Raw genomic sequence first — 16,951 nt, forward strand, 5'->3', positions numbered from 1 at the left:
TGCAGGGCTCAAAGCTTTGCATTCACAAAGCAAACTTAAAAATATGAACCCTTAAATTTATTAAATGTGCTAGTAGTTTTCCAGAATCTATCTGTCTTTCTATATTTCAATCTATTTGTTATGAAAAGGACAGAAAGTCTTTTCTTTCAAGTTAATAAAACACTGTCCATATGAAGCTGCTTGCCTGGGATCCAGAATACACATTTCTTTGTTACTTAATGAAGATGTGAGTCTGGTCACAGGTGAATCTCGTGTGACTGACACATGGATTAGCCAATCAGGGACATGCGTGATCCGTCCATAAGGAAAAAATAAAGGAAATATCATAAAGGGATGAAAATGATCATGGATTTCTATTAAATCAATGAAACAAAGTTATGTTAATCTGATGTGAGATAAATTAGATTTTATTTGTAAATGATTGGTGACTAATGATCTACTTCATTTTACATGTGTCACTAAATAAAAAAAATAATTGTTTGATCAAGTTTGGCAAGGTCTGAGATGCAATGGAGGGCATGGGGACGAGACTAATATCAATCTGTATAAAAATACAGACATTTGCCAGTAAACTGCAGTAACAAGTTCATCTTATTTTCACGAGAGTCACTACATTTACTAAATGCATGTAAACCCTGGAACTATGATTGAGGTGTTGTGAAACGAATCTCAAAGATCCCAATAACACATCTGGACAAGCCAATACTTCCTTCTAAGACAAAATAAAAGTTAATGAAAAACTGAAAAAAATCAATTAAATATGCAAAAAGAACTTGTGATGTTTTTTTTGGCATAACGCCTTGTTTAAAATAATAAACAAAATATAATTGTTTAATATATTCAGAACAAGACAAAGGATTGGTGTTATTTGAGCATGAGGCCACAAACCTGCTGACTCATATTCAGAGTGTATTTTGGGCCAATTTAATATTGCATAAACACCTGGAGTGATAAATCCAGGGTGTAAAATAAACTAACTTTGGCAGAAATTCCTTCATTATTCAGTCTTGCATAAAACTAAACATTGTTTTGTTTCAGTGCATCAATTTGAATAAATTCACACAGGCAGACGTAAACAAAGACAAACACCCATATTGGTTATTTTATAATGAGTGATTATCATACAGTATAAGTGTGTGTGTGTGTGTGTGTGTGTGCGCGCGTTGGGGTGTGCGTGCGTGTGTGCGTGCTAAATCTTTGAAATGCTAACAACATCTCTCTCTCTTTCAATTACAGAATAAGCAGTAAATTGTTGTATACGCCTTAGTTTAGGTTGGAAATTAAATATTTTGAGGGATAATCTTGCAGTTATTATACCTCTCTTACCAAATTCTTTATCATCTTTCTGACACTACAGGGGCTTATTAATAATACTGCAATGTAAAACTGGATAAATATGATAGTAGTACAATAAAATACTCATGTTACAACTTGCAGGACATTGTAATGCACAAAACCGAGGTTGCAACTGGTGTTCTGAGATTCTGACAGATAAAAATAAACACGTTCTATAAGCTGTTGTTATGAAATTAAAAAATAAAATGAAATTAATATTTAATTGAACAAGGTCATGTGACTATAAAGGGGGTTTCGCACTTTACATAGATGCATATGAACAAAGTAAAAAAAAATAAAAATTAAAATTGGGTTTGAATTGATCAAAAAACACACACTTTTATGAACCCCAATAATGTCTTAAAGATTGACTATAGATTGACTCCCTCCAGTGTATTAACAGCTCTTATCCCTGTGTCTTTCGCTGGGGTGCTGTGTTGGGGCCAAACGGGGCCCTCAGGTCGGTCCACTAATCCATCAGCGACATCTTTGCCAAACCTCTCCCTCCTCTCAGTCCAGTGTGCTCTCACTTAAGTACTTTGTAAACACACATAGACAGGTCCAAGTTGCAGCCATTCCCACACTTTGAGACAGACATTCCAACTGTCTGGGCTCAAGGACATCCCGAGCATCCATCCTATTTCAAATACATGACAATATTAAAAAAGGAATTAGAGGTAAACTGTTCAGTGGTTGTAATAAAGTGTATATTTGAAGAGCTTTCTGGTTTGGCTTATCTGGCAATGTCAACAAGTAATCTATCTTTCTTAGTATTTACCTCAAACATCCAACGTCAGCCCCTACTTAGAAAACCATATTCATGGATTTCAATATCTTTTAATATTACAGTAATTTATTCTTGATAAATCCATGATGATGAGGCTACACCCACAACACGTAACGCGGTTAAAGATTTTTCAGCTTTGAGGGCGACCGTAGAAACCCACAAGTTGATTCCTTCTAATCTTGTAATTAGACGCAAACCATAAAATATTCAACATGGAAAGATTCACTTAAATAAAGAGAAAATAAGCAATAAGACATGTTTGCATCTAGGATTATGTGTAAAACACACTTTATAGACTCCTGGTTAATCATGTTATTTTAAGTTACTATATTTTCCAAAAACAACTTTTAAGTGCTTTAAGACAGTTTAAAATAAATCAGTGACAAAGCATGTTTTCCTCACAGTCTGGTTTCTTATTGTCAGTGGCTAAGGGTTAACCACAGTCAATTTAGAGAATCAATAATTGCATCATCCCATTCACCAGCATGAGCCATTCACTGGAAATCAATATAACACATTGTTTACAACACACCATTATCCAGTGAGACCTTGAGTGCAAAAAACAACTAAATGCCCCCAGTAATCCTATTATGGAAGGAATAGTGTAAGTACAGGCTGTCTACGGCTTATGTACAGCCATAAAAGGACCTTCAACAACCACAAATACTACTTGCATGTAATATTGGCAAGCAGGTATTTTTTCTTATCAAAAAGAAAGGCCAACTAAATTGACCTAATTTATTTCTGAGAATGGACAAAGATATTAAAATCATATTTGTGTGACTCTCTGTGGTTGAAATGACCATCTTTCACTGCCATCTAATCTCACAATCCTTTGAAAATCCAGGCCACAGAAATACATACATACATTCTGAAAATGTCAACCAATTATTGCAAAATGCAAAAATGCAACCATTATTTTTCTAATTATTTTTAAATAGGGTTTGATGTGCACTATGTGACTTTTTTCCACTAGTTTCCATGAAGATGTTATGGCTTTGGCTGATTATGGGCCAGTTCGGTGGTGAGATGACCATGCTCAGTACTGCTGTGCAGTGGAGGAAACCCACCCAGGCACGGAGGAGAAACATGCAAACTCCGTACAGAAAGGCCCAGGCAACATGGGATCGAACCCAGAACCTTCTTGCTGTGAGGTGTGAGTGCTAGTCACTCAGCCATTGTGTGACACAAAACACCTGTAATTGAACAAACGCGGGACAGGTTTAATGCCATACATTCCAGTCAAAGCAAAAAGATATACAAGGAGATAAACAGATGGCAGACCCCCTGCCAGAAAAGTTACATAGTGCACCTTTAACAACCACTCAACCAAAGAAAAACTCCTTGTTAAAAAATGACTTCAATAATGGCAAGACTAATAAAGTTTCACTGGAATTTACTGTCCAGAAAAATGGAAAGCAATAAACAGGGCGGCTGACAGTAATGTGTTATTGGAATTTAGATTATATAGCGAGGTCCTGTTGGTCCAAATGCTAAAAGTACAGGTACAGGTGAGTCATGAACTTTGTAATGTACTGCTGTCTTAGGTAGTTTTATATGTGGAGCCATTTGGGGACACCACCCAGATATTCACAGTGGGTGTATTTGAATAATGGTTTGAAATGCCTTGATTGTTGCCTCTGGATCCCTGCGGGCACATCCATCAGCGTATTTATTATCACTGCAGCCATTTGCAGCCTGCTCAGTCTTGTCCGGACATGCCCTGCTTGTGGTCAGTGCTAATGAAGGGTGAAATTGGTAGCGCACGTGTTGCTGCCTCTCATCGCGGTTGGCCATTGAATCTGCATATTGATTGGATCCACACATATTTGTGACCTATGCAGAGGACACAAGAGAGATTGCCACATTTGTCTTGTCTTCAGCTGAGTAATGCTTAACCAGGCCTTATAAAAGCAATAGACAGTAAAGTGCCCCAAAATACACCATGGCTTGAATGAAAGAGACAGTTTGAAAATTATTTGTCCCATGTTGCCTATAAGGGTAAGTGCATGCTCCAGAGGTGATGGTAAAAGTGAATTAAAAGCGGCTGCTATTTTGGAGCTGCTCAGATGAATGTAGTTGGCAGCACGCACAACCCATGGTGCTTTTTCCCATGGGGAGAATTACTAACAGTGCCTTCATCAAGAGTTCGTTATTAGTGGTCCAATATATCAATGAGGAGTCATATTCACATGGATATATTGTTCCAGGCATGTTTGACTAATGGGAAACTGTTCATAACGCTGGCGGCCTGGTGTCAGTGGATTAAGGCCAACACACAGCGTTTGGCATTAGTACTTGAAATAGTAAAACAGAGTTGGCAACAAGTGCAAAATGAGCTACGCTTAAGATTACTGATACTCTAATTATTAACAGATGTTCTGACAAAAAGATGCTAAGTGGAACACATTAATAACTGCTGGTTTGAAACGTACTGTTATGAATGTATTTGTGTCCTTGTGCAAGACACCTCACCCACTTTTTGCCTGTGTGAACATTTATGATTATTGGTGGTCATGGAGGTGGGAGAGCAAAAGCAGTCAGTCAAAACAAAGCTCTCCTCCTGCGTCTGTCTGCTCAGGTGAGCCTCGGTCTGTCTGTGTGTTGTTTTCTCTGTTCTCATCAGCGAGCATAGTCCTCGCTGTATATTTAGCCACAGGTAAAAGAAAAGATCACCGTATATAGCACCAGGGAAGTGAGCATGTGCGAGCGTATTCACAGGGCTCTGTCTGCTTGTAGCGTGCTATCATAGAAATAAGTTTGGCGTGGACTCTAACGTGGCTCACGGTGCATGTTTGAGGTGAATGATGCATGGTGCATGTGGAAAAGACTGACCCCAAAGTAAAGTAAACACAGCTAAATCTACTGTGCACTGGGGTCAGTTCACAGAGCACACTAACATGTGTGAAAACAACCTAAAATGGCAACACGTAACCTAAAAAGTAGTTGCATCAGAATCAATTTTTGTTACTCAAGTTCATTAACAAGCTTATTTACAATCTTATTTCTGCCATCTAAGTTCAGTTAATTTGAGAGCAGACAGTACCCAGTCTGAGCTAGATACAAGCTAATATATAGATCGGACATAAACATAATAAAAGTTATCTTATTTACAATCTTATTTCTACCTAAGGCACGGTAATTATTACTTATTACTATCGACTTATTGTTGACTATATGAAAGCTGGAAAAAAATATATTTTGGAACTTTTTGGAATATTTATCGTGGGTACATTGTTTTTGCAAAACGGGTTAGGTTTTTGTTATTTTTGTTGTAACATGATAATATTTGAATTGCAGAGAGTTGAATAAGCGACTTCTTTGGCTAATTATGGGTTCATTCTGCAGCTTATGCCTTTTAATGATACTGTACATTTAAAAACGGTTTACTGTGATTACCCTGCTTTATTTTAATTCTGTCAGTGGCATAAAGTAGTTTCAATATTATCACTTATCACAATATTTATCTGTAGCAATATATCGTGCTTCAAAATTCGTTATCATGACAGGCCTATTTCTACCAACCAACTACAGTTAACAGGCTGATAAAAATATATATCTTTTTATAGTATTGCAAGAAAGTATGAGTCACAATTATATAAGCAATGAGAAGGGAAATTGGCAGCATGTTTCCTAAAAATATTCCAGTGATACACCTGTTCTTATGACTACGGGAAACTATTTTTAAGTTGTACACCAAAAAGCCATGCACTTTACACACTGTACATTTACTCTGTGTGGGAAAACTAAGATCTGTGTTTTTTGGAAAGCCTCCTTATGCTGAACGTTATGCCTGCTCTTTCTCTCTCTGAGGTGCTCCTAGGCGCGCTGCCATCAACCCTAGACCCCTCCCACATGGCTCCATAGGCTCCATTGATCCCCCCCCCACACACACACACGCACACACCCCCACACTGTCTTGACTTGGCTTACTTCTCCGAAGATCCAGGTCAAAGGGAATAAACATCAACCATTTGCTAAAGGATACCTGGAATACATATAGGAGCTTCATGGGGGTATGCATAGAAACAAACAGCAGTCCTGAAGTGGTGGCACATGAATAAAACATGGCTGTTTCCCTACAGCAATAACTATTTCTGACAGCTGAAATGCATGTAGCGCAGCGGGGAAGAAGGTGACTATTTCTGCTTTTGTAGATGAGTGAAACTGTAAGAAAGAAATATCCAAATCGGCTGCCAAAGACCACCAAGCACATGGATAGGGTTATACGAGGAAGAGATGGTTTAAAAGCTGTCAAAGGTGCATAGAGGTGAGAGAGGAGAGCCCTCAGGGGGACTGAGTCAATCTGTTCCTGTCAAATCCACCACACCGGCAGCACACGTCAGTCTCTGTGGACAATAACAGGAGACACAACGCCGCGGGGTCTACCGGCTCAGAACACAGGGGCTCTTTGCTACTGTGGCAGGTCTGGAGAATGGCATGTGAGATAAGACAATATGATGTGGAATTTGGAAAACAAAAGTCAAATCAGGAAAAGAGTATAAGTTTAGTGGAAAATAGGGAGGTCAAGATAACAAATTTAACAGAGATAACAAAAAGAGAAAAAAAAACTGAGATTATTCAAGATTATTGACACTATGAATAAGCAACAACAAAATTCTTAATTTTATTTCATTTCTGTGATTTAATAGGTTACAGTATGTGATCAGGTTTATGAAAACATCTGAATGACAAAGCGTTAAATTGTAGTTTTATTATTACTTAGCCCTTATGATTATATTGTGGCCTAAATTACTTTGATTAATCTAATAATCTTGACATTCCTAGTGCAAAAACTTGAACACCATGTCCTGAAAACCAAATATTACAATATCAACCAATTTTTCAAGATGATGCTCATAGATCACTAGCAATCGTGCATGAGAAACCAACTATTGCCCTTAGCCCATCTCTTCCTTATTCCTTCTATTGATCTTATTCCACCCCGGAACAGATGACTGAGATACCTCAGCTGGCTCCTCTCGATGTGGAGGAGCAGCAGCTCTACTCCGAGTTCCTCGTGTGACTAAGCTCCTCATTCTAAGAGAGCATCCAGCCACCCTGCACCTGACCTGAAGGCACAGGGACCCTCTCATTCTGAGAAAGTTTTTGCCTCAAAAATCTGATATAAAGTAAGTTGATTTGTGTAAAATATTCAAAGTTCATGTGCGGCAGCAAGTCAGCAGTGTTGACTTAACATGTGAAAACTATCCCAGTTTGATGTAGGATGCTGGTAGATTTTCATTTTGGTCCTAACACATTCAGTCTTAGCAGCCGCTCTGGACAGTTGAATTTTATGCAAACCGCTTATTGGACTATAATGTATGGTATAGTTTTCATGAGACTATAGAATAAATTTTAACACACATTTTTATATTTCATTTCATATACAACACCAGCATCGCTGTGGCTACTTAAAATTTAATTAGCAAGTCACTTTTGAAAAAGATTTGTTCCAGTTCCTAGCAAGAAAAACATTATGTCAAACCCAGCTCATAAATCCTGTTAATGGTTGGTGTAGTGCTTTCTGTATATGTCATCAGTAAATAAGATAAAATGATTATGGTACACTTAGTAGTTGGCAGTATGACAATGAAGTTCTTCTGAAACAAATCCAAATGGAGGTATGACATCTGGCGTGATAGGAAAACTACAGTAACAGTTCTTCTGTCAACAGTACAGATTTGACATTACTCACAGCTGAATAACAGTATTTCTTCAGTTGGTCTTTAAACTAAACAGGAGCAGGTAGGTTATGTGTGAACCTGTTCTACTTAATCACATAACCAGAGTTGCAAAAATGAGTAATGAAGGCTCTGGCTCCTTTACAGACTCCATAAAGACACTCGCTCTCAGCCAGGCTCCTGTTGTCTCTAATCAATCCTGTTCATGTTTATCACCGTCAGCCGCACCACCCAGCCCTACAGACAACTGAACCCTGTCAGATCTGATGAAAGAAGAGACGTGACCTTGACTATAACAAACACACAAACACAGTACACAAACAGTATATGCATGGTACAGCTTGAGATGTTTATGTCTCACAGCCCATTATAAATATGCTAATAAGAGTAAATTAAAACAACAGTGGAAAACCATAATGCTTCTTGCTCTAGTGACCCCAGTCCTTTCCGTGTAATTGGGAGCAGAAACACAAAACATATTGACCTTGGCTTTCAACTAATTTGCTAGCAGTGAGTCAATAGTCAAGTAGTGTTTTGTGCTGAACAGGCAACAGCTCTGGTTAGTAACACATACAGGAGGGCTATTTGGAAAACTGTTTTTTTTTTTTTTTTCCCTACATGCCTAGTCTTAGGGTGCCACAGTGCTTGTACCATCTATATTCAACAGTAGCATTCAAACATAATAGAGCTCTGTGGGACTTTAGTACAATATATTTGCAAACTCAGCAGCTTTAAATGGCATATCCACAATTCAGAATAGTTTTTATCATCCATCCCTTGCCACTTGTTAGGCACTGCACACATTTGCTTCTTTTTCTTTGCAATTTTTCCTTTCAGAACAGAAAATAATGGACTTTTAAGCGTTCATGCTATATGTCACAAAAGATTTTTCTGATGAAATAATTGCCACATGCACCATCAAAGTAATCAGGTCTTTTATCTTATTTTCCTTGACATGAGACAGACAGCAGCCACACTAATGCTGTTTGCGTGTTGCTATTCTTTTAGTGTTTTCAGTGTGGTTTATTCATAATGAAACACCAACTGGTCTGCTATTCTGTAAAATATGAATGAAGGTACTCCTAGTGAGCAGTCCTGATGCTGTCCAGACTTCTGATCAAGCATATGGCACCCACAGCCCCTTAAAATGAGCAGAAGCGGAAAACATGGTGGAACTGTGGAAAAATAACTCCGGAGGCAACAAAATCCATGCAACATTTTATGGATCAAAATGTTAAGAGGAAGCAGTGGAGCATGGTGTTTGTTTGCCTGAATTTTGTGTTGTGCTGTTTAGGGAAAAACAAGCACTCATCGCAAATTGAGAAAAACGTGGATGGATGTTATAATGCTGATATATAAGAGAAACTATTTCAATGAGCAGTGTTGAATACATGTACCGAATACAAATTTTGAGTAACTGTCTTCTGGTATAGTTACTTTTTCATTTGGTGGTATTCAGAATACAGTTACTTTCCTAAATCAAAGGAATACATTGCAGTACTTGAACACACAATTTGGACTTCAAACTAGTGAGAAAAATAGAAAACACCGCTCTTGTGGGGAGTGCAGGTGTGATTTTTCCTTCTCCAATAAATGATATTTGCATCTTTACCCTATAATTTAAATGCAACTCGATGTTAAAGTATTTAGATAGTGCCCAGTTTGAGTTTAATACAATGCATTTCAAAAGTAACACTGCATATGTGTTTGCCTTGTGCCAGTCCAGCTGTTTGACTCCACAGTCAAGACTTCAGAGAGTTCTTCCTTCCTGCCCTGAAATTCCCTCCATGACCTCTCTCCGTCCTTCAGTGTTCATTCATTTTCCTCCTCACAAGGCCAGACCTGTTTTTGTTACTTAAGACAGATGTACAGTCCCTGGGTGAGATCCTATTGCAGTGTCTGACATGGAAGATGCCAAAACCGGACCGCAAAGTAGGACAGCTGAGATAGAGACCACTAACAACTGTGAAATCATGTCCCATAAAATGTTTACCTACCTATTACCCATAGCCATTTGATCTTTGTTATTATAGGCCAATAGAAAACTATGTAAGATACTAAGCAGGCCCTTATGTTGGCAGGTGCACCTACAAACATTTTTTGCCATTTAGTTTAATAATGTGGAGTGACATTTATTTGTAATGCTTTTAGTTAGCCTGCCAGACAGACAAGTCTTTGAAAAGTGAAGTGCTGTCTAGTACCACTCCAAAAACATTCTATGGAGAAGCCCATCTGAGAGTTAAATAATGAAAAACAGGAACACTGGAGCAGCATGTTTGGGCAAGACACTATTGGCCTTGTTCAACATCTTCAATGAATCATAAATAACTGGAAAATGACCTAGATTTCCAATAGTGTTTATTACTCATTTAACTAGGGATGAAGAAAAGAGATAGGACATCCTGTGCCAAAAGATCTCGCAATATAATATTTCCACAAAATAATGAGAATGATTTGTTGAGATTTTTTTCCGTGTATACAAACTGGTATGAAAACTGATGTAAACTTGCCTTAGAAAAAACATCAGAATATAATAATAATAATAATAATAATAATAATAATAATAATAATAATAATAATAATAATAATAATAATAATAATAATAATAATGATAATAATAATAATAATAATAATAATAATAGTATAATTATTATTGTTGTTATTATTATTATTATTTCATGGCTCATCTAGTGGGAATTGTGTCTCGCTCTGTCCCTAATTAACAATCTATCTGCACTACTACATATGCAGGATGCTATTGATGGTCAGAGGGGTCGATGCCGCAGATTGGTAGTCTCAATTCCTTCACTCTGCCCCAGGGCAGCTGTGGCTACAATAGCTTACCGCCCTCGAGTGTGGAATGAATGATGCTCTGTAAAGTCTGTTTATGTTTTACTTATGTTTTATTTACTTGTTTAGTTTTGACTTATTTTATTATTTATTGATTATTTTATTATTTATTGGTTATTTATTTTATTATTTATTGACTTATTTATTAGTTTTGACTTATTTTATTATTTTTAATCATTTTAGATTTGCCAGTGTTTCCTCTGAGGAGCCCTCTGCACCGGGAGCTGTGGTTGGCTGTGGCTGCTGGGCCCTGGCTCGTGGGCCCTGGAGGTTTGGTCTTGACCTCATCTCTTCTCTGGGCCCTGGGCTGGTGTCCTGTGGCTGTGGGTGACCCTGTTCCTGGTGCAGATGGTTCCTCTGGTGGTTCTCTCTCTCTCATCTGGTTCATCTTTATCCAGCCTGTTCCACTTAAACATATTTTAAATGAAACTGAGGTATTTTAACATGTGTTGAGGTGGGGGGTGGGAGTGTGTGTTGGGGTGGGGGGTTGTTTGGTTATGATTATTGATGTGTTGGGGTTGGGTTGTTGGGCTGTCGGGTGGCTGGGTGGGTTTGGTGGGTGGGACTGATTTTAATGCTTTGTAAAGCACTTTGTGTTACTTTTTTTTTTGTATGAAAAGTGCTATATAAATAAAGTTTGATTTGATTTGATTTGATAAAGCGTCTTAGAAAAAAGCGCTATATAATCTGATGCATTATTATTATTATTAGTTTAAGTTCGAACAGGTAAGAATTCTGATATTTACTTTTTTTCTTCTTTTTTTTACATTCTTCCAAGTTTGTTCGCAGTGCATCAGATGTGTTTGTAAGCACAAAGTGAAATTTAATTTAATTTTTTTTTTTTTAAATGTGTGAGTTTTGCTATAGATCTTAAAATACTGATATCAACATCAGCAAATATCAGTAATTGACAACAGCAGCATATTGTAAATCCATGCCGTACCATCCCTTAGCCTATTTCTCATTTCAAAGGCTATTTCACATGTAAGGTTTATTAGCATCATATTTTTATTCTAAATACATATAATAAAGTGTCTTGTCGCTTTATTTTCACAGCTTGTCATACATTGCAATGACAGACAGGGTCAAAATTTGTCTGTCCATCACCCTTAAGCACACACAAGGCAGGGCGACCAGGATGGAAAGGGAACAGGGATCTTTAATTACCTGACTGTCCACATGATTGTGCCTCTATCAGACTGGATGTGTCACCTGTCAGGTATAAGTATAGGCTCGTCAATGCAAATCTGCCATAGGGCACTAATACCCAAGGCCCTCAGTCAAAAAAAAGATTTAGCTGCTGCCAGTACTGTAATACAAAAAGGGCAGAAATAAATAGCTCTGCACAACAAATCACAACTGAAAAATCACAACTGACCTCTTAAAGAGACATTTTTTTTATGTTACCTGTACCCGCCAACATGTTCTGTGATATTTCAATGTTCTCTCTTAATGCTCATGGAGTATTTACAATGTGCACTCTGAGCAGAATTATACTTTTTAAACCTATATGGCAATTTTAATCGTAATCACAACAATTGCAATTTGATGTTTTCCCAAAATTGTGCAGCAAGAAATAACATAATCTGGTTTAGAAGAAACAGCTTTATAATTAATTATGTTGAATAATATGCATTGCAAACCTTAATTGGACTGGGCTTGCTAACTGTCCCATTTGCAGCCTGGAGATGGGCTCTTGGCATTTCCAAAAAAACAATTCTAAAACATCCATAATACGTCATGCTCTAATAAGGGATGGAGTCAAGAGGACCCAGTCAATACAAAAGAATGTTTAAATAGCATTAACTACATTACAGAGAAGTATCAATGACCTGTTAGGTTCATTTCTTAGAATCTATATTGATTCCAGGTATAATAATAGAAATGATTGCTTTCAGAGGATTTGGGTCTGTTTCATTCTGCTGTGTGGGCTCTGATGGAGAGCTTTAGCAAGGCTTAGCTGCAGTGCAAATGTGCTCTGGTCTGAACTTAAAGTGTAAGGTCTTGTGTGCCCATTCAGCGCTCTATTTGCCTATTGATTAGACTCTCCACTGGTCTGGTGCTGCATCAGTATGAGCTGCTGGTGTGAACAGTGCTTCACCAGGCTGCAGTTCAACAGAGTACTGCTAATATGTTTCCTCTCTGCTGCCCAGACACTACTGGCTAGCTCTTAGACTGGGGTTTTCTCATTGCGCTGAAGAGGTCAGAATGAGGGCCCTGTTATGATGTGGGCTGCCTGTTTAATGCTTACATTGGCTTCTGGCTGTGTTTGAGTAGCCTGGCACTAAACACTCTAGATTTTGCAGGTTTGCAAAACAAACTATGTATAAAACAACCATGTAAAATAAAATATGGTTAATTAAATATGCTTTTTGTTCTATTTTCGCTGTCTTTAGCCTAGAGCTGCAAGAGTCATCGAAATCTCAATTTGAACGTGTGTGATTAGGAAATTGCAAAGTCTGCAGTTTTTGAAGTACCATGATTTTAAAATTTCCGTCTTATTATAGATAGGAACTGCTAACCCTGTAGTTTAGATATGTTCAAACATGTTCTGAATTATGAATCTTGTGTGTGCAGTTGTCAGTTCATTTTTCAATCTTTTTGTCAATTCTTCTGTAAGTGTTTAATATGTGAACTTTGAACAGAATCCTATTATTAAAACATACATCTAATTGCAATGTCTGTCACCAAAATTGCTATTCAATATTTATTCCAAATCTGTCCGTGCTACTTAAGCCACTGTTAAGTCCCACTTTGGAAAACCCTACACTAGGCTTATGAATATAGGTTCATCATATGGCCTTTCTTGTGTATCCATATAATGCAGTTCACAAGACATATTCTGTTTATTAAGTCGGAAAGAATTAAGTTATCACAGTAAAGGCCTTGAAAAACTAAAGTTCCCCGTTAGAAACCAACTTTCCAGAGCTGCAGTTTTAACATTATCCACCCATCTCTTATGACCTTGCCTTTAAGAGTCAGTACAGTGAAACCTGACTTGACCGTGTTGCCTGTAATGTTTTATAATGCCAACTATGCAGTAGGTTAGACCCATAAAAAGTCCAGGGCGTGGTTGAACTGACACACCTAATAGCAACACTGGCTGGCCTCATTATGGTCTTGTGGATAAACTGTAAATCTATCCAACAAGGTTTAAAATGTGCCAGAAAAAAATGAATCACACAGGGCCAACACATCTGATACTCCCAATGCTGGTTTGTTCTGAAAGATTTCATTAGTTCAACAATGTGTGGTGGAGACTTTGGCAATATTTATAAGACCATGATTCATTCTGTTTCTGGAGAAATTTTATGGTATTGATTTTTAGGCTCTTCGTCACTCCAGCTTGGCAGTGTGATGGATGCACTACACAAGAAGTGATAGATGACTTGCTGCTCAAATCTTACAAAAGAATACATCTTATGGCAAGTGTTGAGCCAAGTGGGTTAGAGAGCAGAACAAGGAAACTGAAAGGATTTTATTTTATTTATTTTTTTGCAATATCTTGACCTGGACCATGCCGACTCAGTGTTCTAGGGTGGCTGGGTGCTTCCCTTGAGACGGATATAGAGCGGAGCCAGCTGTCAGGTATCTGCTTCAGAGGCCTTCCCGGGAACTGGGAACTTGCCTAAGGAGATGTTCCTGGTATATCCTAAAGTGGGCCAGGGTAAAGCAAAAGATAATGACTATATGAATTTAGAGACATCATTAGCACTAAACACATGCAAACAAACAGCAGAATGATTTCAATTTTCTCTTCTGAAATAATAATGCAGAATTTCTTAACAAAAACAACAAAAAACACCCATTCACAGTTTCCTGTCTTGATTGCAAAGACAGACAAAGACTGTATTTCTTGTTTCTTGCACAACATGAGTTGATAGGCTCTGAGTTGATGCTCCAAACCACAGAGGAAAAAATAGTCCCACAAATCTTTTACATGTGGCCAGGATCACACACAAGGCCTGTGGTAAAGAAAATAAAATCTAGTTTAGAGAAAGACTACACAATACAACATAACATTAGCTACTGAGACGCCATTTTGAACAATAATATCTGGAACCACATAAATGCTTGAATTCAGAGCTGTCATGCTTTGACAGGAAGCAATAACAACACTTTGAACATGTTTTTTAAAACAAAACATCATCTCACTTGACTCATGTGGCAGAATCCATTAATAAAATCATCATCCAAGCACTGGCTGAAAAATCTAGCATCACAATAAACTTTGAGTTTTGGTTATTTGTCAATCAATCAATCTTAGGACACGTGATCATCTGAAAAGAGAGATCACTATGAGTCAGGATAGAAAGAATGAATACAAGAAAATGGTTATACATAATTTGCTATCAAGTAACACCTGGGTCCACTACCGCTTAAGTAAATAGAAGCACCTAGCTATTATGTCAGAGCAGACCCTTACAACACCATAAGAGATTGAAGTGGGTGTTTTTATAGGACAAAAGCAAAGGATTTACTGCCTCACATGGCAGATTTGACTCCCTCTAACCCTTATTTATGACTGAAATAAATTTGTTTGGATGAAGTCAGCTGGCAGCTTAAATTCTGATTGTACACTCCATTGGCACCCTTACCCCCTCCAGCTCAAAACCCATGAGCCTCAGGGGCAGTACGCCAGACATTTAATCAATGACTGGAGCATCTCTACTTCTAACACACATCAGCTTGTGTGGTTGCCGTGAGCAACCATTGCAATGATACACCTCTGGATGCTTCCTGTGGCCATGACAATAGCTGCAGATTGACACTGGAAGAGGCTGTGGCTAAATTACATTTCTGGCTCTTTTTCTTTATTGGCACTGCAGGCCAACAGCAGTTATATGTCCCAGTCCATATCCATCATACCCCCTACTGCACCTGTTCGATAAAGGGGCATTTTATCAGCTCTGTGTGGTGGCATAACATCACATTTTTATTATTTTTTTTTTAAAAGAGAGGGGATAAAAGAGAAAAATTATGACTTATCTATCTGCCTTCTATTAGAAACACAAATGGCAATTTCCAATGGCGACCAACACATTTTATATGCAGTGGAATATTCAAAGGAACAACATTTCTATAATAAAAACAAGCAGAAGAGTCAGGTTTGTGGAGATGCAAGCTCACTCGAAGTAAGAACACATGTTTTTCAGTGCAATAAAAACAAGCAAAGTGAAAAAAACAAACATGCAAACAATTTATTATTGATATCGAGATTTGGTAACTTCTAATTGTCAGTGCTGAGGTCTTTATTGAGCTACAAGGTCTACAGCCAATCCTCTGTTAGTAGAGCTTTGGAGCAGAGTTCAGACTTAGAAGGAAAAAATTCCCCCAAAGTCAGATTTATTTTTGCGTTAAATGGCACTGATTAAAAGTTTAATCAGAGTTCAGTAAATTCATTTTGAAGGCCATTTCCAATAGTTTTAAAGAGATTTTAAGTCCTATTGCACAGCCATACTTAAAATGACCACAAAGTGGTTCATTTATGGACTAAATGGGGCTAGGGTTAAATTATGGTTTGGCAGACCGAAAGTATGTAGGGGTGTCTGTATCAAATATAAATAAATGTATAAACTGTATAATATTTCTTGCAAACAAAAACTGACTATTTTTGACTATGCTATGCTAGTTGCGTAATGCTGGTTAAGTTGCTTACTGAGGAAACTGAGCACTAGAGCTGCACATTCTATCATACAATTACCCATATCAACCTATGCAAATCCATATCAACAAATATCACATTTCTCCTATTGAGATGTACATGGGCGATTTTCTTTATTTTGTTGTAATTTAGTCTTGTTTTGGTTTTGTCTCAGAACTTTTATTTTGACACAGTTTCATTAATTGAATTTGTTTTCATTTTAATATAACAGAACTGGGTCAATTAAGCAGTATTGGTATTGCTATATATATTCAACATTGTACAGTCCTATTGGCAATATTAACCATGACGAAAACTTGAAAATGTTTTTCTTTTTTGATTAAATACATTCGCTCTTCAGGCATAATATATGGGATTTTGCTGGAAGAACCTGTAACTAATTGAAATTCAGCAAACATCTTGACTAGTTTTCTTGTCTGAACACAAACAGCCCTTTTTGATTTTCCGTGCCTATTAAACTGACATGCGGCTGCCCTGTAGATCTTAACATGTGTAAACTCCACCACACCTTGACATCTTCTGATAAATATGCCTGTTCCAGTAAACTGCAGGAAGCAAGTTCAGAGTTGAAATGTGGGCAGAGCATGAGAAAGCAGCAGCCTCACCAGTCTACTGTACTCACACACAAAG

At 37.6% G+C, this 16,951-nt stretch overlaps 1 protein-coding gene across 2 annotated transcripts in view; it reads right to left on the bottom strand.

Moving 5' to 3' along the window:
• Nucleotides 1–16,951, bottom strand: part of plxdc2b (plexin domain containing 2b) — a 71,993-nt gene that overhangs the window by 47,790 nt on the left and 7,252 nt on the right. The gene's annotated exons all lie outside the window — the stretch shown is intronic.

This window comes from Periophthalmus magnuspinnatus, chromosome 20, assembly GCF_009829125.3.
Source record: "Periophthalmus magnuspinnatus isolate fPerMag1 chromosome 20, fPerMag1.2.pri, whole genome shotgun sequence".
Taxonomy (NCBI): domain Eukaryota; kingdom Metazoa; phylum Chordata; class Actinopteri; order Gobiiformes; family Gobiidae; genus Periophthalmus; species Periophthalmus magnuspinnatus.